Here is a 24,737-nt window from a genome sequence, read left to right as displayed (position 1 = left end):
AAAAATTAATAATGAAATAAATGATATCAAAAACACTCTGGAGGGAACCATGAGTAGAATAACAGAGACAGAAGATAGGATAAATGAGTTAGAAGATAAAATGGTGGAAATAAATGAAGAAGAGGGGAAAAAAGAAAAAAGAATCAAAAGAAATGAGGACAACCTCAGGGACCTCTGGGACAATGTGAAACACCCCAACATTAGAACCATAGGAGTCCCAGAAGAAGAAGACAAAAAGAAAGGCCATGAGAAGATACTCGAGGAGATAATAGCTGAAAACTTCCCTAAAATGGGGAAGGAAATAGCCACCCAAGTCCAAGAAACCCAGAGAGTCCCAAACAGGATAAACCCAAGGCGAAACACCCCAAGACACATATTAATCAAATTAACAAAGATCAAACACAAGGAACAAATATTAAAAGCAGCAAGGGAGAAACAACAAATAACACACAAAGGGATTCCCATAAGGATAACAGCTGATCTATCAAAAGAAACCCTTCAGGCCAGAAGGGAATGGCAGGACATATTTAAAGTAATGAAAGAGAATAACCTACAACCTAGATTACTCTACCCAGCAAGGATCTCATTCAGATATGAAGGAGAACTCAAAAGCTTTACAGACAAGCAAAAGCTGAGAGAATTCAGCACCACCAAACCAGCTCTTCAACAAATACTAAAGGATCTTCTCTAGACAGGAAACACAGAAAGGTGGTATAAACGTGAACCCCAAACAACAAAATAAATGGCAACGGGACCATACCTATCAATAATTACCTTAAATGTAAATGGGTTGAATGCCCCAACCAAAAGACAAAGGCTGGCTGAATGGATACAAAAGCAAGACCCCTATATATGCTGTCTACAAGAGACCCACCTCAAAACAAGGGACACATACAGACTAAAAGTGAAGGGCTGGAAAAAAATATTCCACGCAAACGGAGACCAAAAGAAAGCAGGAGTCGCAATACTCATATCAGATAAAATAGACTTTCAAATAAAGGCTGTGAAAAGAGACAAAGATGGACACTACATAATGATCAAAGGATCAATCCAAGAAGAAGATATAACAATTATAAACATATATGCACCCAACATAGGAGCACCGCAATATGTAAGGCAAATGCTAATGAGTATGAAAGAGGAAATTAATACTAACACAATAATAGTAGGAGACTTTAACACCCCACTCACAAATATGGATAGATCAACTAAACAGAAAATCAACAAGGAAACACAAACTTTAAAGGACACAATGGACCAGCTAGACCTAATTGACATCTATAGGACGTTTCACCCCAAAACAATCAATTTCACCTTTTTCTCAAGTGCACACAGAACCTTCTCCAGAATAGATCACATCCTGGGCAATAAATCTAGTCTTGGTAAATTCAAAAAAATTGAAATCATTCCAGTCATCTTTTCTGACCACAGTGCAGTAAGATTAGATTTCAATTACAGGAGAAAAGTTATTAAAAATAGAAACATATGGAGGCTAAACAACACGCTTCTGAATAACCAACAAATCATAGAAGAAGTCAAAAAAGAAATCAAAATATGCATAGAAATGAATGAAAATGAAAACACAACAACCCAAAACCTATGGGACACTGTAAAAGCAGTGCTAAGGGGAAGATTCATAGCATTACAGGCCTACCTCAAGGAACAAGAAAAAAGTCAAATAAATAACCTAACTCTATACCTAAAGCAACTAGAGAAGGGAGAAATGAAAAACCCCAGGGTTAGTAGAAGGAAGGAAAACTTAAAAATTAGGGCAGAAATAAATGCAAAAGAAACTAAAGAGACCATAGCAAAAATCAACAAAGCTAAAAGCTAGTTTTTTGAAAAAATAAACAAAATTGACAAACCATTAGCAAGACTCATTAAGAAACAAAGGGAGAAGAACCAAACTAACAAAATTAGAAATGAAAATGGAGAGATCACAACAGACAACACTGAAATACAAAGGATCATAAGAGACTACTACCAGCAGCTCTATGCCAATAAAATGGACAACTTGGAAGAAATGGACACGTTCTTAGAGAAGTATAACTTTCCAAAACTGAACCAGGAAGAAATAGAAGATCTTAACAAACCCATCACAAGCAAGGAAATCGAAACTGTAATCAGAAATCTTCCAGCAAACAAAAGCCCAGGACCAGATGGCTTCACAGCTGAATTCTACCAAAAATTTAGAGAAGAGCTAACACCTATCTTACTCAAACTCTTCCAGAAAATTGCAGAAGAAGGTAAACTTCCAAACTCATTCTATGAGGCCACCATCACCCTAATTCCAAAATCAGACAAAGATGCCACAAAAAAGAAAACTACAGGCCAATATCACTGATGAACATAGATGCAAAAATCCTTAACAAAATTCTAGCAAACAGAATCCAACAACATATTAAAAACATCATACACCATGACCAAGTGGGCTTTATCCCAGGAATGCAAGGATTCTTTAATATCCGCAAGTCAATCAATGTAATACACCACATTAACAAATTGAAAGATAAAAACCATATGATTATCTCAATAGATGCAGAAAAAGCCTTTGACAAAATTCAACATCCATTTATGATTAAAACTCTCCAGAAAGCAGGAATAGAAGAAACATACCTCAACATAATAAAAGCTATATATGACAAACCCACAGCAAGCATCACCCTCAATGGTGAAAAATTGAAAGCATTTCCCCTGAAATCAGGAACAAGACAAGGGTGCCCACTCTCACCACTACTATTCAACATAGTTTTGGAAGTTTTGGCCACAGCAATCAGGGCAGAAAAAGAAGTAAAAGGAATCCAGATAGGAAAAGAAGAAGTGAAACTCTCGCTGTTTGCAGATGACATGATCCTCTACATAGAGAACCCTAAAGACTCTACCAGAAAATTACTAGAGCTAATCAATGAATACAGTAAAGTTGCAGGATATAAAATTAACACACAGAAATCTCTTGCATTCCTATACACTAACAATGAGAAAACAGAAAGAGAAATTAAGGAAACAATACCATTCACCATTGCAACAAAAAGAATAAAATACTTAGGAGTATATCTACCTAAAGAAACAAAAGACCTATACATAGAAAACTTTAAAACATTGATGAAAGAAATCAAAGAGGACACAAACAGATGGAGAAATATACCGTGTTCATGGATTGGAAGAATCAATATTGTCAAAATGGCTATACTACCCAAAGCAATCTATAGATTCAATGCAATCCCTATCAAACTACCAACGGTATTTTTCACAGAACTAGAACAAATAATTTCACAATTTGTATGGAAATACAAAAAACTTCGAATAGCCAAAGTAACCTTGAGAAAGAAGAATGGAACTGGACGAATCAACCTGCTTGACTTCAGACTATACTAAAAAGCCACAGTCATCTAGACAGTATGGTCCTGGCACAAAGACAGAAATATAGATCCATGGAACAGAATAGAAAGCCCAGAGATAAATCCACGAACCTATGGTCACCTTATCTTCGTCAAAGGAGGCAAGGATATACAATGGAAAAAAGACAACCTCTTTAATAAGTGGTGCTGGGAAAACTGTTCAACCACCTGTAAAAGAATGAAACTAGAACACTTTCTAACACCATACACAAAAATAAACTCAAAATGGATTAAAGATCTAAATGTAAGACCAGAAACTATAAAACTCCTAGAGGAGAACATAGGCAAAACACTCTCTGACATAAATCACAGCAGGATCCTCTATGACCCACATCCCAGAATTTTAGAAACAAAAGCAAAAATAAACAAATGGGACCTAATGAAACTTAAAAGCTTTTGCACAACAAAGGAAACTATAAGCAAGGTGAAAAGACAGCCCTCAGATTGGGAGAAAATAATAGCAAACGAAGCAACAGACAAAGGATTAATCTCAAAAATATACAAGCAACTCCTCCAGCTCAACTCCAGAAAAATAAATGACCCAATCCAAAAATGGGCCAAAGAACTAAACAGACATTTCTCCAAGGAAGACATACAGATGGCAAAAAAACACATGAAAAGATGCTCAACATCACTCATTATCAGAGAAATGCAAATCAAAACCACAATGAGGTACCATTACACGCCAGTCAGGATGGCTGCTATCCAAAAGTCTACAAGCAATAAATGCTGGAGAGGGTGTGGAGAAAAGGGAACCCTCTTACACTGTTGGTGGGAATGCAAATTAGTACAGCCACTATGGAAAACAGTGTGGAGATTTCTTAAAAAGCTGGAAATAGAACTGCCATATGACCCAGCAATCCCACTTCTGGGCATACACACCAAGGAAACCAGATCTGAAAGAGACACGTGCACCCCAATGTTCATCGCAGCTCTGTTTATAATAGCCAGGACATGGAAGCAACCTAGATGCCCATGAGCAGACGAATGGATAAGGAAGCTGTGGTACATATACACCATGGCATATTACTCAGCCATTAAAAAGAATTCATTTGAATCAGTTCTAATGAGATGGATGAAACTGGAACCCATTATACAGAGTGAAGTAAGCCAGGAAGAGAAAGACCATTACAGTATACTAACACATATATGTGAAATTTAGAAAGATGGTAATGATAACCCTATATGCAAAACAGAAAAAGAGACTCAGATGTATAGAACAGACTTGTGGACTCTGTGGGAGAAGGCGAGGGTGGGATGTTTCAAGAGAACAGCATCGAAACATGTATATTATCTAGGGTGAAGCAGATCACCAGCCCAGGTTGGATGCATGAGACAAGTGCTCGGACCTGGTGCACTGGGAAGACCCAGAGGGATCGGGTGGAGAGGGAGGTGGGAGGGGGGACCGGGATGGGGAATACATGTAAATCCATGGCTAATTCATTTCAATGTATGACAAAAACCACTACAATATTGTAAAGTAATTAGCCTCCAACTAATAAAGATAAATGAAAAAAAATAATTAAAGAAAGCCAGATATCTTAAGTTAATAAAAAAAAATAGAAATATGAAGCCTATTAGAATAACTGCTTTAGCCTTCTAAATAAAGACATACTAAGACTCTTTGGAGGAAATATAAGTGACATGTATCCCAGATATTGATCTTATATGTTTATATCATTAACTATATATTTGAAAGTTATTAAATGTTACTGTATTACTGAAAAATTACTTATGAATTTAACTGAGAAAAAACAATCTGCCTTACCAGTAAACAAGAATGACTTTCCATTCTTTATATGTAACAGTACGATAACCTTATACTAATAGAAAAGAATGACAATGCTAGATACATACATTCAAATATAATGCTAAAACTACTTTCTTTAGCACACCATCATCTAATACTGTATGCCTATTGTGTCTAATTTGTAGATTTAACTGTCTCTCTATAGTTTTCTTTTTGTTTAATAATATGAATAAAGTACACAGACATATTCACATTAAATGTTCTTATAATGATATTATAAATGTAATCATAAAAGTTTTTTTTAAGCTATTGGGATACCATATCCTTCAACATGACACAATTTTATTTTATTAGATAGCAGCCACATGCTGAATAACTTTTTTTTTTCTTCATGAAGAAATTTATGTTTTCTATCTTGATGTCCATGTTTCAGTCACTTTTTCCATATATTAGAATTTGCTATTGCCTTTTTGGTTGTTCTTTGCTCAGCAACTGTAACCCGTTTTATCACTTTCTCAAAGGTTTTTGCCCTTTCACAGAACCTCTCTTCTATTGTCAGTGACTGATTATTCTCTTGTTGTCTCTGTTAAAGGGCACATTTTATTTCAGTACAACCTTACACTTCTTGCAGGCGTTAATAGTGATAATTACTTTGAGAGTATATACATTATAGAATTAGAGCTTCAGATGAAAAATATCAATCCCATCCCATTGTTTTTCTCACTTCATAACAAAATAAAACCTCATCTAAATTCTGGAGAAAATATTTGCTCTTTTAAATTGCATCTGTAATTTCAACTGATGCAAATTTAATGAACTTCCATATTATAATTAACTACTGTTCAGTATAAACTTGAAAATAATATGTCTAATCACAGTCACCCTGAAATAAAATGACTGAACAGCATTCTCCACTACATGGGAGCTTTTAAAAATCAATTTGAAACCAGAGAAGAGGGAAAATATAAATGATAAATGAGGATTTTCCACATTCCCATGTGGATAGATGAAGAGATTTCATAGTTGGTTGTTATTACTATAAATATAAAAATGCAATTTTGGAGGTGTATACCCTACCACTTTAAGAGAAAGTGATACACCATGAGATAGGCTGAGTTAATACATAGATTAGATAATCATGAAAGACTTTGTTACTGGAGATCACTGATAATATGGAGGTACTCGAGGATTTAAAAGGATAAAAATGGCAAGTTTATTTATGTGCAGTGAGAGTAACTATAGTGTAGGTGCATGGTAAGTCTCCTCAGTTGAGTCCAACTCGCTGACCCTGTGAGTGGTAGCCCACCAGGCTCCTCTCGTCCATTGGATTTTCCAGGCACGAATACTGGAATGGCTTGCCATGTCCTTCTCCGAATAACTGTAGGATCATTCTCAAACACATTTTAGTGGAAAATGATTTGCTTTGTTTATCTGTCACAGACTACTCCTTAAGAAAAGGAAGAAAGTAATTTTTCATGGCTAGGTATGAGCTGACAAGTCCCTTATAACCTTCACATTGAATGATGCGGAAATACGGCAGCACACCACTTAGCTGACTCGCCAAGGAAAGGCATCCTGTTGATCACTGCTATTTTCTAAAACTGACCTAACTATTCACTGCAGAGAAAGTCCCTAATCAATTCAAAATTTTCCTGTTTTAGAAGAGTACTTAGCAGCAGATATAGAAATAAAAGGAAAAAGTACCATAATTCTTACTTACAACACAGGAAATGAAATGCAGCATTTTTTGTGTTGCATTTACTGTTATCAAAAGTTACTCTTTCAATTTTATTGTGATAACCATAGTATGTCTATATATCATAGAACTAATAGATTCAGAAATCTTGATTTGGTGACATGATTCTTGGTATCTAACTAGTTCTCTCCTCCACACCCACTGATATGGTTTTTAAAAGATTAAATTTTGAATGAGTTTTAGGAATGTAAAGTGATATTTTACATTAAATGTTAGTTTGTGATATATAATAATTTAGTTGAAGCCATATTAGAAGGAATCAGCAACCTCCACTTTGGAACCACTTTTCTAAATGTAGCTGAACAGAGGAAAATTATGGGTTAAATTTTTGGTGACCCTTGGAAGAATTTGAGAGACTATTAATTAGATTTTCTTTTGACCTTTAAATAGATGAAATACATGAAATTTAGAACTCTGGGTTTCTGCAACTATAATAGATGAAAGTTTTCAGAGTAGCTGAAAAATCTGTGTAGCCAATATTATTAGTTAAGAAAAATGAACACAGATTTAACCAGTTGTTTTCAATATAATATATATTTATTAGAATTAAACATTAATTTAAACTTATTCTTAAATAGTAAGTGTTCATACTGGATTTATTTTTCAAAAATTAAAAACTAATTTCTGCTTTGATTATTATTTGAAACTTTGAAATTTTACAACATAATGTACACCATAACCTGTAAAATTTTAAATTAAGAGCAGTGTTATTCAAAAAGGGCAAATATGTCTAAAAATGAGATGGGTTTAAAAGTAATTCATGTGAACCAATAAATTCTCTATTTTTCATGAATTGTGTTTTAGCATTTTCAACAGTATTTAAAAGTGTAATAAACTATATTATGTGGCAAAGTGATGACCCATAGGATGCTTATGCTCAGACTTTATTTAAAACACATACAAAGATACCAAGTTTCTAAATAATTTTCATATATGTACCTATAAACTATGAGTAATTCATAAAGTGTTGTAATCATTACATTAATGAAGGGCACAGTAACTGTGATACATAAATACATAACTCATAATGGTCCATGATGCTAGAAGTAAATTTTATATATATGTCAAAGATTAGCCAGTCTAATAACCTGCATTTTGTAAAGTTGCATTTTGTAAAGACTATTTAGCAACATCTCTGTAAGGTAACACAGTGCTGTCCTGTGCTTAGTCATTCAGTCATGTCTGACTCTTTGCAACCCCATGGACCAAGAGCCCTGCCAGGCTCCTCTGTCCATGGCGATTCTCCAGGCAAGAATCCTGGAGTGGGTTGCCATGCCCTCCTCCAGGGAATCTTCCCAACCCAGGGACAGAACCTAGGTCTCCCACACTGCAGGCAGATTCTTTACCATCAGAGTCACCAAGGAAGCCCAAGAATACTGCGGTGGGTAGCCTATCCCTTCTCCAGGGGAGCTTCCCATCTCAGGACTCAAACCAGTGTCTCCTGCATTGCAGGTGGCCTACTCAGGAAGCCCAACACAACGTTACCTGTTTAGTATTCTAAAGACAAAAGTTATATGTGAAAAATAAGTAATAATGCAAAACTATATTTATGATACCTGAAATATAGCTTGAACTTTAAAAATGAATTATGATGTAAATAGACAGAAACATGTTCCAAGCATACATATCCTCTTCATTAATTAAATACTAGTATAGAGTATTTTTCTGTTTTATAAACTATAATAAATGCTTTCCTTTATTTACTTGCCACATCTTGTTCAGAGATACCCAAAGCAAAGTATTTATTGCTTAGTAACATTCAACTTAGTAACATTCTGTTTCCCTCGTGGCTCAGCTGGTAAAGAATCTGCCTGAAATGTGGGAAGCTTGGGTTTGATCCCTGGGTTGGGAAGATTCCCCTGGAGAAGGGAAAGTCAACCCACTCCAGGATTAGTCCTGCTGCTACTGCTAAGTCGCTTCAGTCGTGTCCGAATCTGTGCGACCCCATAGACGGCAGCCCATCAGGCTCCCCGGTCCCTGGGATTCTCCAGGCAAGAACACTGGAGTGGATTGCCATTTCCTTCTCCAATGCATGAACGTGAAAAGTGAAAGTGAAATCGTGGTGTCGTGTCCGACTCTTAGCAATCCCATGGACTGCAGCCCACCAGGCTCTTCCGTCCATGGGATTTTCCAGGCAAGAGTACTGGAGTGGGTTGCTATGGCCTTCTCCAACTGTATAGTCCGTGGGGTCACAAGAGTCAGACACAACTAAGCGACTTTCACTTTCAAGATTCAACTTAAGATGCTCGGAAGCAATCTTTTTTTGATACAATAGTCTTACTTTTATCTATTCTGTAGTCTTTATATTTTACAGGAGTTTCCATTTCTAAAAGAGCAGTTTATTGTCTCATTAGAGTAAAAATAATAGCTATCTAATTGTTCCTTCTGTTTTTCTCTTTTATCATCCTACAGTCATTTCTGAAATGTGACTACTTCAATGAAGTCCACACTTCCTGGAGAGGTACACAAAGGCCTCCATGATCAGATTCTTCTTTTCCCCGCACACACCTGCTCACTATCTAGTTACAGTCACTCAACTTGTATTCCTGGTACAGGGTTTGTTTGTATTACCTGTTGTATCTGCATGAAACACTCCAGAATCTTCACAAAGGTGACTGTTTTTCTGCACTTGATCTCAACTCATATGTTCATAAGAGAGCCTTCTCCTGACCCCCATTATAAAGAAGGTGCCTCCACCGAGGCTCCCAATTATCTTCTTTCACATTAGTGTAACTAACTTTTCCTCAAAATTTGACACTTTGTGAAATAATTGACTTATTGATTATTTCTCTACCTCCCACAGAATATAAGAATAATGAACAAGTGACTTGTTTCCTGTGTGTCCCCACAGCAGTCCCTGGCATATAGAATTCACTCAGTAAATATTTTTGACCCAACGAAGAAAAATGAATGTGAGAGAGGAGGATTAGTCTTGGAATTCGTTCTATGTACATATTAGCTCTGTGAATAAGAAGCCTAAGAAAATAACTTAGTTTGCTTGAGTTCCCTTCACTCATTTTCAAACTGAGAGTGGTTTTGAATTAAGTAAACTCAAAAGTCCCTTTTATGAAATAATCAATTAATAAGCCATGTATATATATTCCTCTAAAAGTTCAATACCAGACAGACAATGTTGAATGGGTAATAATGCTTTTAGTCAAAGTAGAGACATATGCCATTCTTTTGTAGAAGGTAGTTGGGTGATATAAAAGAACATAAAATACTTTTATGAAAAGGGTAAATAATTATGTCATATGTAGGCAGGTATATAGGACTTCCTAGATGGTGCAGTGGTAAAAAATCCACCTGCCAATTTTATGGACAGAGGAGACTGGTGGGCTCCATGGGGTCACAAAGAGACAGGGCTGAGGATCTGAGCACACACACACACAAGGCAGATGTGCACAGTTCACTCTGAAACATTTTTTAATAAAAACATACTATTGAGTAATATTTCATACATAATTGTTTTAAGCAATAGCCATTAAATAATCTGTTGTGTCTCTCCACAGATGTGAGATTTTAACTTAAATGAACTTACTAAACAGCTCAATTAAAACCATCATTTAGTTACATTAACTCTCTCCCCTTTTCACCCAACAGTCAGTCATTTTTCGTTCATTTTCAGTTGAATTAGAAAATTTGTTTCATGGTATATTTATGTGAATATATCTACTCAAAAATGCAGTTTTATAGTGTAGTTGCAGCATATTTTTTCCAAGTAGATATTTTTTATTCAATTCAGATTTCACTAGTTAAATGGAGTGCTTTTTTCTTATGTTACCTTGTGGCTTTTAGTTCATGATTTATGGGTGGCCCGTGAAAAGCAGAAAGCCACTCATTAAAATTAAGGATCATTACTTTCCAATAAATTTCATCAGGTGCATAATGTGTCAATGAGAAAGATTTCTGATTCTTGTCAATGCAAACTTGGAAAGCTGGCCTATAAACAGGGTAAAAAGAAGGAACACCTCTTAAATAAAAATAAAAAATAGCAATTCTTGTTTTATTTATATTAATGAAAAATGACAAAAATAGCACACATAGGTAATTATTAAACCCAGCCTCCCACCAGAGTTCATCATATTGAATAACTAGTTTGAAGTTGGCTTCTTTTATTCTTAACTAATTCTGCAATAATAGATAGAAAAATGATTGACAAATATTTATAGAAAAGTTGCTATGAACAAGAAGAAATCATAAATTAATTATGTCTGTTTCCAGAAAACCTTTATTCTCCTCATTTCTTTATCATTGTCCACCAAACATCTAGAGCAATAATTGGCTCAGAAGGGTTTCCCCTTATCGCAATAAGGGCTTCCCAGGTGACTCAGTGGTAAAGAATACATCAGCAACGCAGGAGATGTGGGTTTGATCCCTGGGTAGGGAAGTAGGAAATGGCAGCACACAGCACATATCACAATAAATATTTATCATCCTTATTTCACTACTTATTTATTATGAGTGTCGTTCTGAAATATAAAACATGTTTTCCTGAACACAAACTCAATTTATATTACAATCAGAGAAGAACATGCAAAGATTATTCTCTCTCCTTTCCAATTCCTATACTTTTCTTCTCACTCACTCTTGTGTATTTTATATTTACCATCTCTATTTTCCTTAAATATTAAAAGCATTTACCTTTTAAAAATAAATTAGCTTCCTCTGGATATTATTCAAAACCTAATCATTCTATTTGTTAATGCATTGTGTGAGCTTTTCTTGTCAATAAAAGATATTCAGGATAATCTCCACATGTCAAGATTCTTACATAGTCATGTCTGTAAGGATACTTTTCTTTATAAAATAACATTTACAGTTTCCAGTGTTTAGAACATGATATCTTCAAGTGGCCATTAATACACTTGCTGCATGTGTGTGTGCTAAGTTGGTTCAGTTGTGTCCCTTTTTGACCCAATAGACTGTAGCCCGCCAGTGTCCTCTGTCCATGGGATTCTCCAGGCAAGAATACTGGAGTGGGTTGCCATCCCCTTCTTCAGGGAATCTTCCCCACCGAGGGATCAAACCTGTGTCTCCTGCAGCTATGGACTTTTCTTGGTTTTGATAATCTGGATGACTAGTAGATTACTGATAAAATATCCTCAAATTGGGACTTTTCTATGTTTTACTCAGATGGTGTTTGCATCCATGAAATTAAAAGATGCTTACTCCTTGGAAGAAAAGTTATGACCAACCTAGACAGCATATTAAAAATCAGAGACATTACTATGCCAACAAAGGTCCATCTAGTCAAGGCTATGGTTTTTCCAGTGGTCATGTATGGATGTGAGAGATGAACTATAAAGAAAGCTGAGTGCCAAAGAATTGATGCTTTTGAACTGTGGTGTTGGAGAAGACTCTTGAGAGTCCCCTTGGACTGCAAGGAGATCCAACCAGTCCATTCTAAAGGAGATCAGTCCTGGGTGTTCATTGGAAGGACTGACGCTGAAGCTGAAACTCCAGTACTTTGGCCACCTCATGCGAAGAGTTGACTCATTGGAAAAGACCCCAATGCTGGGAGGAATTGGGGGCAGGAGGAGAAGGGGACGACAGAGGATGAGATGGCTGGATGGCATCACCGACTCGATGGACATGCGTTTGGGTGGACTCCGGGAGTTGGTGATAGACAGGGAGACCTGGTGTGCTGCGGTTTATGGGGTTGCAAAGAGTCGGACATGTTTGAGTGACTGAACTGAACTGAACTGACTCATGATTAACTTTACATAGACAAGTCCCGGTTTGGGAATATTTTATCAGTAATCTACCAGTCACCCAAGTTATCAAAACCAAGACAAGTCTGAGAAATTTTCACAAACAGGAGGAGACTAAGAACACAGGGCTATTAAAAATAATGTGATGCTGTATCCTGGATGGAATCCTAGAGCAGCAACAAGAAAAAGAAGAAAAAGTTGAGGAAATTTGAACAGACAATATATTTTAGTTGTAATGTTGTTTCATTAATTATGGAAATTTCCCATCATTTTTAAATGATTGTAAGAGGAAAAACTGGGTATTGGTTATGCAGGAACTATCTATACTATATTTGAAATAATTTGGTAAATCTAAAACTGTGCCAAAAAGTTATATTAAAATAAAGTTTAAAAAAGGATCCTCATTAGCAAGTATCTTGGCCATTTCTTATAAGATTGCTACTAAATAGCGTGAAAACACTAGCATATTTTAGATTCCCTGATTCCCTCTTGCCTTTTGCCCACTGCAGCTGTGTCAGGTATGACAGCAGGAACTATTATGACTATTATAGTCTTACTTCCCTTTGACTTGGATAGCCTTGTACATAGAGGTAAAACATAATTAATTAATAAAAAATAGCTGAGAGGACAAATTGAATTATTAGCCAATGAAAAATGGAGTTATAAGTGCATTTTTCTTTTGCTGTCAATATAGATTGTATGATCATTGTTATACAAGTTATAGATATGATACACAGAATAAAATCAACACATTTAAATGTAAAAATCTTGGTTGCAAAATAGCAATGATTCATTGCACACATATATATATGTACATAAACTTGGAAATTTGCACTGTATTTATTTTTCTTAATATTATTATTATGATGATGAATATATTATTATGAAGTCAGCATTCTAAGTAGAATTTTGTCAAGAGTTATGAAAGAATTGAGATCTTTTTCCATACCTGCAAACTAACAAGTTAACTTTCTACAATACCATGAAGGCTGAGAGAGGACATGGTTCTCCTGGGTCAGACACAGATAACTTTATTATGTGCTGCCGGAGCAGTAGATACAGTATCAGCATTCCTACTAGTTCTTCAAGTTCTGTTTCTCTGAGGGAGACATGAAAAGTATCAAAGGATACCTGAAAAATATGCTGAAGAGAATTTCAGGAGAGAAATCCCAATTAGGGAACATGGCTATTTTATAATGAGCTGTGTATTTTTCTGGACACTCTGGAGAAACAGAACCAATGAGAAATATATATATATATATAATATATATATACATATATAATATTATATATTATATAATATATAGTATTTTATTTATAACAGAATATATATATACATATATTTATATATTTCTCATTAGTTCTGAGAGATAGATTTGTGATTTATCATAAAGAACTGTCTCACATGACTATGGAGGCAAGCTGGGGAACCAGGAGACCCAGTGTTACAGCTCCATTGTGAAAGCTGGCAGGCTCAAGACCCAAGAAAAGCCAAGGCTTCCGTTCAAGTCTAAAGGCAGGCAAACAACAACAAGTCTCAGTTTGAAGGCTTTCATGCAGAAGGAATTTGCTCTTCTTCGCAGAAAAAGCTGTATTTTTGTCCTAATCAGGGCTTCAACTGATTGAATGAAGAAGGTAATAGATATTAAGAGGGAAATGTGCTGACTGAAATGTTAATCTCACCCACAAACACCCTCACAGACACATCCAGACCAGTTGTGACCAAATATCTTGGCACCCTGTGGCCCAGTCATGTTGATACATCATAGACTGTTAGCCGGTCTGAATCTTCCTCCTAAAGATAAATTATCTTTGTTTTGATAATAACCAAACCTGCTACTTGCTCCGTTAAGACAGTATATCTCTCTTTCAATGTTGTTCACTGTAATCACATCTTTGAAATGATAGTTAACACCAAAAACCAAAGCCAGGCAGACTCTGTTCACAAAGATGTACAGAAACACCAAAGACCATAGAGGATTGCTTACCAACAATTTGAGGGCCATTTGTCTCTATACCTAACGTGGATTATTTGTTTTAAATGTGCTTTCCCATCATCAATGGACTTTTAGAGTTTGACTTGATGAGCCTTGAATTACAAACTTATATGGCTAGGAAAGAGTATATGTAAAATAGTATCCAAATTACATGGGCAAGTAATAACGAAAGTTGCAAAAGTTTTAAAACTTACCAGTAATTCTGTGTATAAATGACTATGGTGCCATAACTATAGAGAGTGATTTGCTAGGTCACTGCAGAACTTAATTTTAGAACCCAATTTTAAGTAAAATTTTTCCATAGTGTACTATAAAAATACTTCATCTTCTTTACTTGTATATGGCTTCAATAGCATATCCAGTTAATGTTACATAAATGTTTCATGTTTCACTTGCATCATATGAAAATGAAATTAGGTTGTGAAATTCCATGTGGGTGAATATGGTCATTTCTCCAAGTTATCTGAAAAATAAAAACAGAATAAAGTGATACTCCTCCTTCTGATGATGTCCAAATTAAAACTATTGAAGACTGCATCTTTTAAAGGATACATATTTTGTTACCCTCTCTCAATAATTAGTGGAAGGTCTGATAGCTTAGCCTCAGAGAAAACTATTTGTTTGGGTTTATTTGAACACTTAATTTAGGGAAAACTGAATATCAGTTCTGATTTTCAACTTCATATTAAATTTCATGGATGGCTATAGGCAGGCAATAATCAAGTATATATGTGTGTAATATTTCATTGTGGGGGTAGATGAGAATAAGTATTATTATGAATAAGCAGCAAGTATAGGGATTAAAAAAATACTGGTGATGTTGGTGTGGATGGTGGTGAGGTTTTATAATTCTAGCCCTTTAATTAGACTGATCCACTTAATGCTAGAGAGTTGACTTACTATTCTTGCAAACCTGAAATCTAGAACATCTGCTAATGGAAATCTTAATAACTGTGTGTTGCATAACAAATTTAGGATATAATGAAACCCATTTGGGACTATGGAAATAACAGGTCATCAGTAATTTTTGAAGGAGGGGTATTTAACTTCTGAAACTGCATAGAGACATTTTCATTTTTAGTATTGAAAATTTATGTATATAGTTTTTGCAAGAAGAAGAAACAGAAAATGCACTATGGTATTTACACTTGATCATGTGTTGGCGTAGCTGAAAAACATGTAAATAGAGTCGACTGCGTATATTAGTACTCAACCTTTTCTGATGATTCCACTTTCATTTCATCATAAAACAGGAGCTTTTGAAAGAGCTCAGCTTGCTCTTGGTTACATACTTGCATCATTGATGAGGCACTTAATATTACAAAGCACCTGCATATTTTTGAAATGTTTTGCTTTACAGTTTGAGATAGACTGTAAGAATATGTGCATGTGTTTATGGCCACAGATAACAAGCTGCAATAATGAGAAAAAGAGCAATACGATGAATTATTATTAGTGATCCCTCAGCAGGATTTCATATAGATGATATCATGCAACCTGTCGATTCAGACGAGAGCACCCAGGAATCAGCTATAGAACAACGGTTAACAGTTTATTTAATACTTGAAGTATTTTCAGCAGCACTTTGGGAGGGTACTGTTGCCAGGGAACAGAAAAAGCAGCTATCGTCGAGATAACCTTGTAGAAATAATGACTTTCACTGTGTATGTAAATCTCCCTCACATCACTGAGTTTTAACACAGCTAAGATACTGTCATTTTTTAAAGAAATGAAGGATTTTCTCTTATCAATTTTATAAAGGAAATCACTACCCTGAAATAAATTATTATTTACCTTTAGTGAATGCTAAAGAAGGGAAATTTGAGTTTTGTCATTTGTGTCAAAGTCAAATAAAAGAACAAAAAAGCAAAGCCCAGGTGTAGCATCAAAGCTAAGCAGTAGACGAAGTATGGCATGTAAGCACTAGATTATTCAGGACATGTCTGTTTACACACCAGCTTCAGCTCATCAATTAGCAGACACTGTCATGGATCATTCTGACTAAAGGAAGTAGGTTAAACTATAGTTGGCCAATCCCCATGGAGAAATTCGTAGTATATGAGGAATGAGGCAAAGCTTAGGTAAAAAACTTAGTCCTTGTGGATCGGCCTCAAAATTCACTTCTCTGGCTGTATCTTATATAACCATTTTGCACCCCAAGCCCCTGGCATTTATAAATGTTTTTCCGCATTTTAACCTTGACACCATTTTGGATGCTGATATTAATTTTGGGTAGCAGTGTTTGATAGTAAACTATGTTTTTGTTTTTTAAAGGGCTTCCACCTTTCATCTTCTCTGGTTGATTATTCAAAATGATTAGACTCCCAGACTCTGAAAATAGATATACAAGAATACCTCATCTGTGGGTGGAGGTTGCTTTATGCCACTTTGCTTTTACAAAAGACTTGCCTTGATAACTCTTCATTAACAAAAGAAATCCAAAGAGGATTTTTAACTTTTATGAGAAAAGGCAGAAAGTGAAAATTGTGTGCAGGGTTCGCTTTGCAGACAGCAGTGAGGGAAGCAGTGCCAACGCCGAGCTGTGAAAGTGGCCCCTTCAAGGCACCTCTGGGGAATTGTACTCAGCATCTCAGTATCAAAATGTCATAACTTTGAATTGTGTCCATGAGCATCTGTGCTTTATCTCTGTTTTTGTGCACTCATTAGCAAGATGTGTAATTCTTTGCTTTAAGTCATTTCAGCTTACAAAAGTATCCTAGAAATTCTTTCAATTAACAGGTGAAACCTGTATATACTTTGCTTATCTAAAACTACATAGGCATGTATATATTTTATTCTATATTCTTATATCTTAACTTCTATGAATTAGTCATTTCTCCTTTTTCTCTCTCAGTGCTAGCTTTTTTTTTTTCATTTATTTTTATTAGTTGGAGGCTAATTACTTTACAATATTGTAGTGGTTTTTGTCATCAGTGCTAGCTTTTGAAGGAACAGGTTCCATATATGAAGTATGACTAACCTGAGACCACCAAGCGGTGAGAAGCCCGGAGTCCATGAAGAGGTCATGGAACACCAGACACCGTGTGGATAGAGGGGTGAGTCTGGGGACACCAAGGTTCCAGCAGGTGAGTGGAGAAGCCACTATGGACATGGAAACGCAAGTCCCAACCACCCTAGAAGATCAATCAGAAATGAAGGACCCCAGATCCCTTCCTAAGTTACTGATATGTTTTGAAGAAAGTTGCATTGTTTTCTTAATTTTATTTTTTAAACATATTTATTTGGCTGTTCTGGGTCTCAATTCTGGCATGTGAACTCTTAGTTGCAGCATCTGGGATCTAGATCCCTGAGCAGGGGTGGAACCTGGACCCCCTGCATTGGGACCTTGGAGTCATAGACACTGGACCAGCAGGAAACCCCTCCATGGTTGTTTAATCTACTGTTTCTGGAAGGTTTAGTATTCAGCAGCAGATAAAGAAAATGTATTTTATCCAATATAATGATCTCATACTTAAATCTGTCGAGCACTCCCCATGTTTGCACTTTTTATTTTCATCAAGAGGTCAGCTTCTTTCCCAGTGTTTCATCAGAACTTAAGTCCTAGGTCTGTACAAAACTGCTGACAAGTCTTGTGCCTATAATGAAAATTTAAAAATAAAAAACAACATATTTTGATCCCACGTAAAGAACTCTTAATAAAGACTGAATTAAATGCTTTAACTCCCAGACATTTAAATGAGAAGCCTATCTAGGGGTGCAGTGGCCATTTGTTATTCAGTCGCTAAGTCATGTCTGACTCTTTGTGACCCATGGATTGCAGCACACCAGGCTCCCATGTCCTTCACCATATGCCAGAGATTGATGAGATTCATGTCCGTTAAACTGGTGATTCCATCCAACCATCTCATCCTCTGCTGCCCGTTTGTCCTCCTGCCCTCAAACTTTCCCAGCATCAGGGTCTTTTTCAATGAGTTGGGTTTTCACATCAGTTGGCCGAGCTTCAGCATCAGCATCAGTCTTTCCAGTGAATATTCAGAGTTGATATCCTCTAGGATTGGCAGTGGCCATAAACCTAAACAGTCTCCCTTTACCCTCCTGGTCATCTTCACTCAAGCCGTTAAGTCCCAACTTAGGCTGCGCTGGAGACCCTAGCGTTGTTAGAGGCCTTGAATCATTCAATCTTACTTAAATTCTTTCCTGGGGAAATACTAAGTAAATTGCAGATAGACTGTATCCTATGTAAAAGTTTTGAAAAGCTCTGATTTTAAGTGTTCCCAAGGCACCTCATATTCGGCATGTTCTAATCAGCGGAAACCATCTTTTTATTCTAAACCTGCTTATACTTTTCTAATTTTTGACATATCTGTAAGTTTAAATAAGCTAGGAATTACCCATTCTCTCCTGTTGTCTTGATTATTCTGTAACTATCACTTTTGTCATCAATTCCTGTCTATTTTTCTTCTGATTACTCTTTTTTTTTTTTAACCAAAAGCAAAGGCCAACTTTATTTACTTATTTATTTTTTCCATTTATTTTTATTAGTTGGAGGCTAATTACTTTACAGTATTACAGTGGTTTTTGCCATACATTGACATGAATCAGCCATGGATTTACATGTGTTCCCCATCCCGATCCCCCTCCCACCTCCCTCTCCATCCCATCCCTCTGGGTCTTCCCAGTGCACCAGCCCCGAGCACTTGTCTCATGCATCCAACCTGGACTGGCGATCTGTTTCACACTTGATAATATACATGTTTCAATGCTGTTCTCTTAATTCATGTTTTCTTCCCCTTTCCCACTGACCTCCCTCTTCTCACTGACTTCCCCCTTCTCACTGACTTCATTCTAGGACACATCTCTTTATATATAGATTATTAGATTCATATCTGTTTTTCAATATCTTTGTATTATTGCCTATTTATTTGAAGCCATATTAATAATACAAGTTATTATTTTGTATTAATATATAGGTTTAAAATCCACTAATATTTTTCCCTAACATAGAGAGTTTAGACTTCACTACAGAAAATAAAACATGCCAGAATAACACTTAAAATATTGCTATTGTTTTTACCAGGCCTCCTATAATATTGTCTTAGTTTCTCTTTCTTTCTTTTTTTTTAACCTGTGGCTCATATAAGCACTTTTCCATTTGAGCTGTTTGCTCGAGTCAAATGGAATAGTAATGTCTTATTCTTACCAAATTCATTCACAGTGTTAGACCTTTGCATATTGCCTTCTCTCGGCCTGAAGAACCCCTCATTCTTTCCAAAGCCAGTTTTGATTTTCTAAAATATCTTCAGTCAGTCTCAGTTTAGCTCTCCTTTTATCAGGAAAACCTGTTCCAGTCTCTGCATGTTTGGCACTCATACAATGTATTCTGCACACTAAGTAATCACAATAAAAATGGAGTGAGTGCTTATTTTTAACTGTATCTGTACTATCTATCTGTGTGGCAAGTACTGAAGAAATGTTGAAGAAATATTTTCTAAAGCACATAACAATTAAATTAATTTACTACCATCTTGGTCAATAAAATAACTAATGTCCCAATACATTAATTAATTTATCTATTAATCGATACTTGGAAAGTGCCTGCCTTCCTTTAGTTCAGTTCAGTTCAGTCGCTCAGTCGTGTCTGACTCTTTGCAACCTTGATTGCAGCACGCCAGGCATCCCTGTCCATCACCAACTCTCGGAGTTTACTCAAACTCATGCCCATCAAGTCGGTGATGCCATCCAGCCATCTCAACTTCTGTCATCGCCTTCTCCTTCTGCCACCAATCCCTCCCAGCAGCAGGGTCTTTTCCAGTGAGTCAACTCTTAGCATGAGGTGGCAAGAGTACTGAAGTTTCAGCTTCAGCATCAGTCTTTCTATTGAATGCCCAGGACTGATCTCCTTTAGGATGGACTGGTTGGATCTCCCTGCAGTCCAAGGGGCTCTCAAGAGTCTTCTCCAACACCACAGTTCAAAAGCATCAATTTTTTGGCGCTCAGCTTTCTTCACAGTCCAACTCTCACATCCACACATGACCACTGGAGAAACCATAGCCTTGACTAGACAGACATCTGTTGGCAAAGTAATGTCTCTGCTTTTTAATATGCTATCTAGGTTGGTCATAACTTTCCTTCCAAGGAGTAAGAGTCTTTTAATTTCATGGCTGTAATCACCATCTGCAGTGAGTTTGGAGCCCAAGAAAATAAAGTCTGACACTGTTTCCACTGTTTCCCCATCTATTTCCCATGAAGTGATGGGACCAGATGCCACGATCTTAGTTTTCTGAATGTTGAGCTTTAAGCCAACTTTTTCACACTCCTCTTTCATGTTCATCAAGAGGCTTTTTAGTTCTTCACTTTCTGCCATAAGGGTGATGTCATCTGCATATCTGAGATTATTGATATTTCTCCCAGCAATCTTGATTCCAGCTTGTGCTTCTCCCAGTCCTTCCTTAAACATGGCAAAAAATAATTCTCTCTCTCTCTCTCTCTTTTTTTTTTCCCTTGGCAACTCTTAGAGTACAGGATAAATCTTTAAAATTTAAAGGATTTGGATACTTATTGTAAAAACACTCCTTTAGGGCTAGAAAAATTAAATCACTTGCCTAAGGCCATATAGTCAGTTAAAAGCAAACTGTTATCACATGCCAGAGAGATTTCTCCACTCAATAACATTGGTATTTCTGCTTATAAATCATGAATTACTTTTGTCTAGCTGCATAACACATTACTAAAAACTTAGTATCTTGAAGCAATATATATTTGTTATCTTATAAGTTCTGTGATTCTCTGCTCAAGACCTCACAGGGCTGTATTCAAGATGGCAGTTGTGCTTTGGTCTCATCTTAGGTTTGAAATCCTCTTTCATGATCACATGGTTGGCAGAATTTAGTACCTTGCAGCAGCTGTGGAACTCCTGGTGACTAGCCTTCAAGGACAGCGGGAGATCATCTTTGTGGCTTGCAGTCCCTCCCTTTTAATGGGCTCAACCAATTAGGTCATGGTTACTGTATCTGATCCCTGGAGGAGGAAATGGCAACCCACTCCAGTATCATTGCCAGGAAAATCCCATGGACAGAGAAGCCTGGCAGGGTGCAGTCGATCCATAGGGTTGGAAAGAGTCAGACATGAACGAGCGACTAAACTAACTAAAGCTTATAACCTTCTTGATTAACTTTTACTTAACTGACTAGCGACCTTAATTTTATCTTCAGAATTCCTTTGTCATACAACATAATCATGACCTCAAGGTTTGTCTACACTCAGAGAGAGAGGATTATACTAGGGCATGGATCCTTGGGATCATTTTACAATCTTGCCTATCTTGAAGGGATATGGTTTCCATATATGTGGAATCTAGGAAAATGTTACAGATGAATCAATTTGCAAGGCAGGAATAGAGACACAGAGAGAGCAGACGTGTGGACATGGTGAGGCGGGGAGGGTAGTAGGATGAAATCGGAGATTGGGATTGATACATATACAGCTCCATGTGTAAAATAGATAGTTAGTGGGAACATGCTATAAAGCCCAGGAAGCTCAGCTGGATGCTCTGTGATGACCTAGAGGAGTGTAAGAGAGGTCCAAGAGAGAGGGGATATATGTACACATACAGCAAATTCACTTCATTATACAGCAGAGATTAACACAACATTGTAAGAAAAGTATACCTCAAATTAAAAAAAGGGGGGGTGGAACATGGTTTCCTTTTGCACATGTTTTTAGAGATTATCAATTTTATTTTACTGAAAAAAAAATAGAATCTTGGTGATAAAATGGACTTTTGAATTACCTATTCCCAGTGGCATTTCCCTCCTGTTACAACTGAGACAACCACTATCATAAATTTATATGTAAGAAGTTTACTTACGAAAAAATAAAAAGGGACTTCCTGAGTGTGCTAGTGGTAAAGAACCCACCTGTCAGTGCAGGAGAAGTAAGAGATGCTGGTTCAATCCTTGGGTCGGGGATGATCCCCTGGAGAAGGGCATGGCAACTCACTCCAGTATTCTTGCATGGAGAATCCTATGGACAGGTTAGCCTGATGGGCTACAGTTCATAGTGTCACAAAGAGTTGGACACAACTGAAGCGACTTAGCAGAAGAAGTATAAAAAATTATCATTTACTCTGTTGCTTTTCAAATAGATTTTTATGAAATATTTTGGAGCAGCCCCTGTTTTAAGTTTAGAAATGATATATGAAATACCATCTCAATTTCATTATTTGCTGTATGAAAATTTTCCATATTATCAATATTTCCATATTATTATTATTTTCATATTATTAGTAGTAATATTTCCATATTATTATTATTATAAGCAGTTATTTTTAACTGCTTAATCTCTAATATCTGAGGAAAATGATAAAATTTCTCTGGCATAACTGAAAATTTGTATCTCCATGATATTTTACTGAATTTTTCTTTCTTGATATTGAGGCTTTGGCATTTGATATGCAGTGTACATATATTCATGATTTTTACATTGCCAAAAATGTTTCTTAAGCAAATTATAAAATATGTATTTTATAAATAATACAGTTGATCCCGATTATTCATGGATTCTATAATTGTGAGTTTTTCTTCTAGTGAAAATTTATTTGTAAACTCAAAGTCAATACTCATGGCACTTTTGTGGTTATTCACAAGCACACATAATAATGAAAATTTGAGTTACCTGACATCCACATTCCCAGCTGAGGCTGAACAAGACTATGCTCTGCTTTTCTGTTTCAGCTTCATGCAAAGACGACCAGGGGATAGGGTGGTAGACAGTCCGTGGAGTGCAGGAAGCTAGATCTCTGGGGCCATTTGGACTGGGTTTAAATCTTAAGTCTGGCACATGAGGGGGCGGGCCTGAGAAAAATGATTCAATGGACATGAACTTGGGCAAACTCCAGGAGATGGTGAGGGACAGGGAGATCTGGCGGGCTGTAGCCCATGGGATCACAAAGAGCCTGCAGAGACCTGGTGACTGAACAACAGGTAAATGATTTAAAAATTGGGAACCTTGTTTTCTCTTTTGTAAAATAAAGAAATTAACATTTACAAAGATAAATTGTTTTTAATTCATGAGATTACAGCCTATGTGAGATTTTTACATATGTATATATAAATGCATACACACACACATTATTCACCTACCCTAGGACAAATGACACAGTGTAACTTAATTCACTGTTCTTAATTGGCAACTTTATGTAGCTACTGAGAATAATAAAAATTAATTGTGGAGTCTTATCGAACATTTTAATACTTATATCATATTTTTCTGTGATATTAATTTTGCTTCACTGATCATTTTTGCTTAATGTTTTCCTCAGTCTAGTTCAGTTCAGTCTCTCAGTCATGTCCGACTCTTTTGACCCCAGAGACTGCAGCACACCAGGCCTCCCCGTCCATCACCAACTCTGGGAGCTTACTCAAACTCATATCCATTGAGTCGGTGATGCCATCCAACCATCTCACCCTCTTTTGTCCCCTTTTCCTCCTACCCTCAATCTTTCCCAGCATCAGGGTCTTTTCCAATGAGTCCATTCTTTGCATCAAGTGGTCAAAGTATTGGAGTTTCAGCTTCAACATCAGTCCTTCCAATGAATATTCAGGACCAATCTTTAGGATGGACTGGTTGGATCTCCTTACAGTCCAAGGAACTGTCAAGAGTCTTCTCCAGCACCACAGTTCCAAAACATTAATTTTCTGGTGCTCAACTTTATTTATAGTCCAACTCTCACATCCATATATGACTACTGGAAAAATTGTACCTTTAACTAGACAGACTTTGGTGGCAAAGTAATGTCTCTTCTTTTTAATATGCTGTCTTGGTTGGTCATAGCTTTCCTTCCAAGCAGCAAGCATCTTTTAATTTCATGGCTGCAGTCACCAACTACAGTGATTTGGAGCCCAAGAAAATAAAGTCCCTCACTATTCCAATATTTCACCATCTATTTGCCATGAAGTGGTGAGACTGGATAACATGATCTTAGTTTTCTGAATGTTGAGTTTTAAGCCAGCTTTTTCACTTTCATCAAGAGGCTCTTTAGTTCATCACTTTCTGCCATAAGGGTGATGTCTTCTGCATATCTGAGGTTGTTGATATTTCTCCCAGCAATCTTGATTCCAGCTTGTGCTTCATCCAGCCCAGCATTTCATATAATGTATTCCG

Source organism: Odocoileus virginianus, chromosome 14 (genome assembly GCF_023699985.2).
Source record: "Odocoileus virginianus isolate 20LAN1187 ecotype Illinois chromosome 14, Ovbor_1.2, whole genome shotgun sequence".
In the NCBI taxonomy this organism is placed as follows: domain Eukaryota; kingdom Metazoa; phylum Chordata; class Mammalia; order Artiodactyla; family Cervidae; genus Odocoileus; species Odocoileus virginianus.
This window is presented reverse-complemented; position numbering follows the sequence as displayed.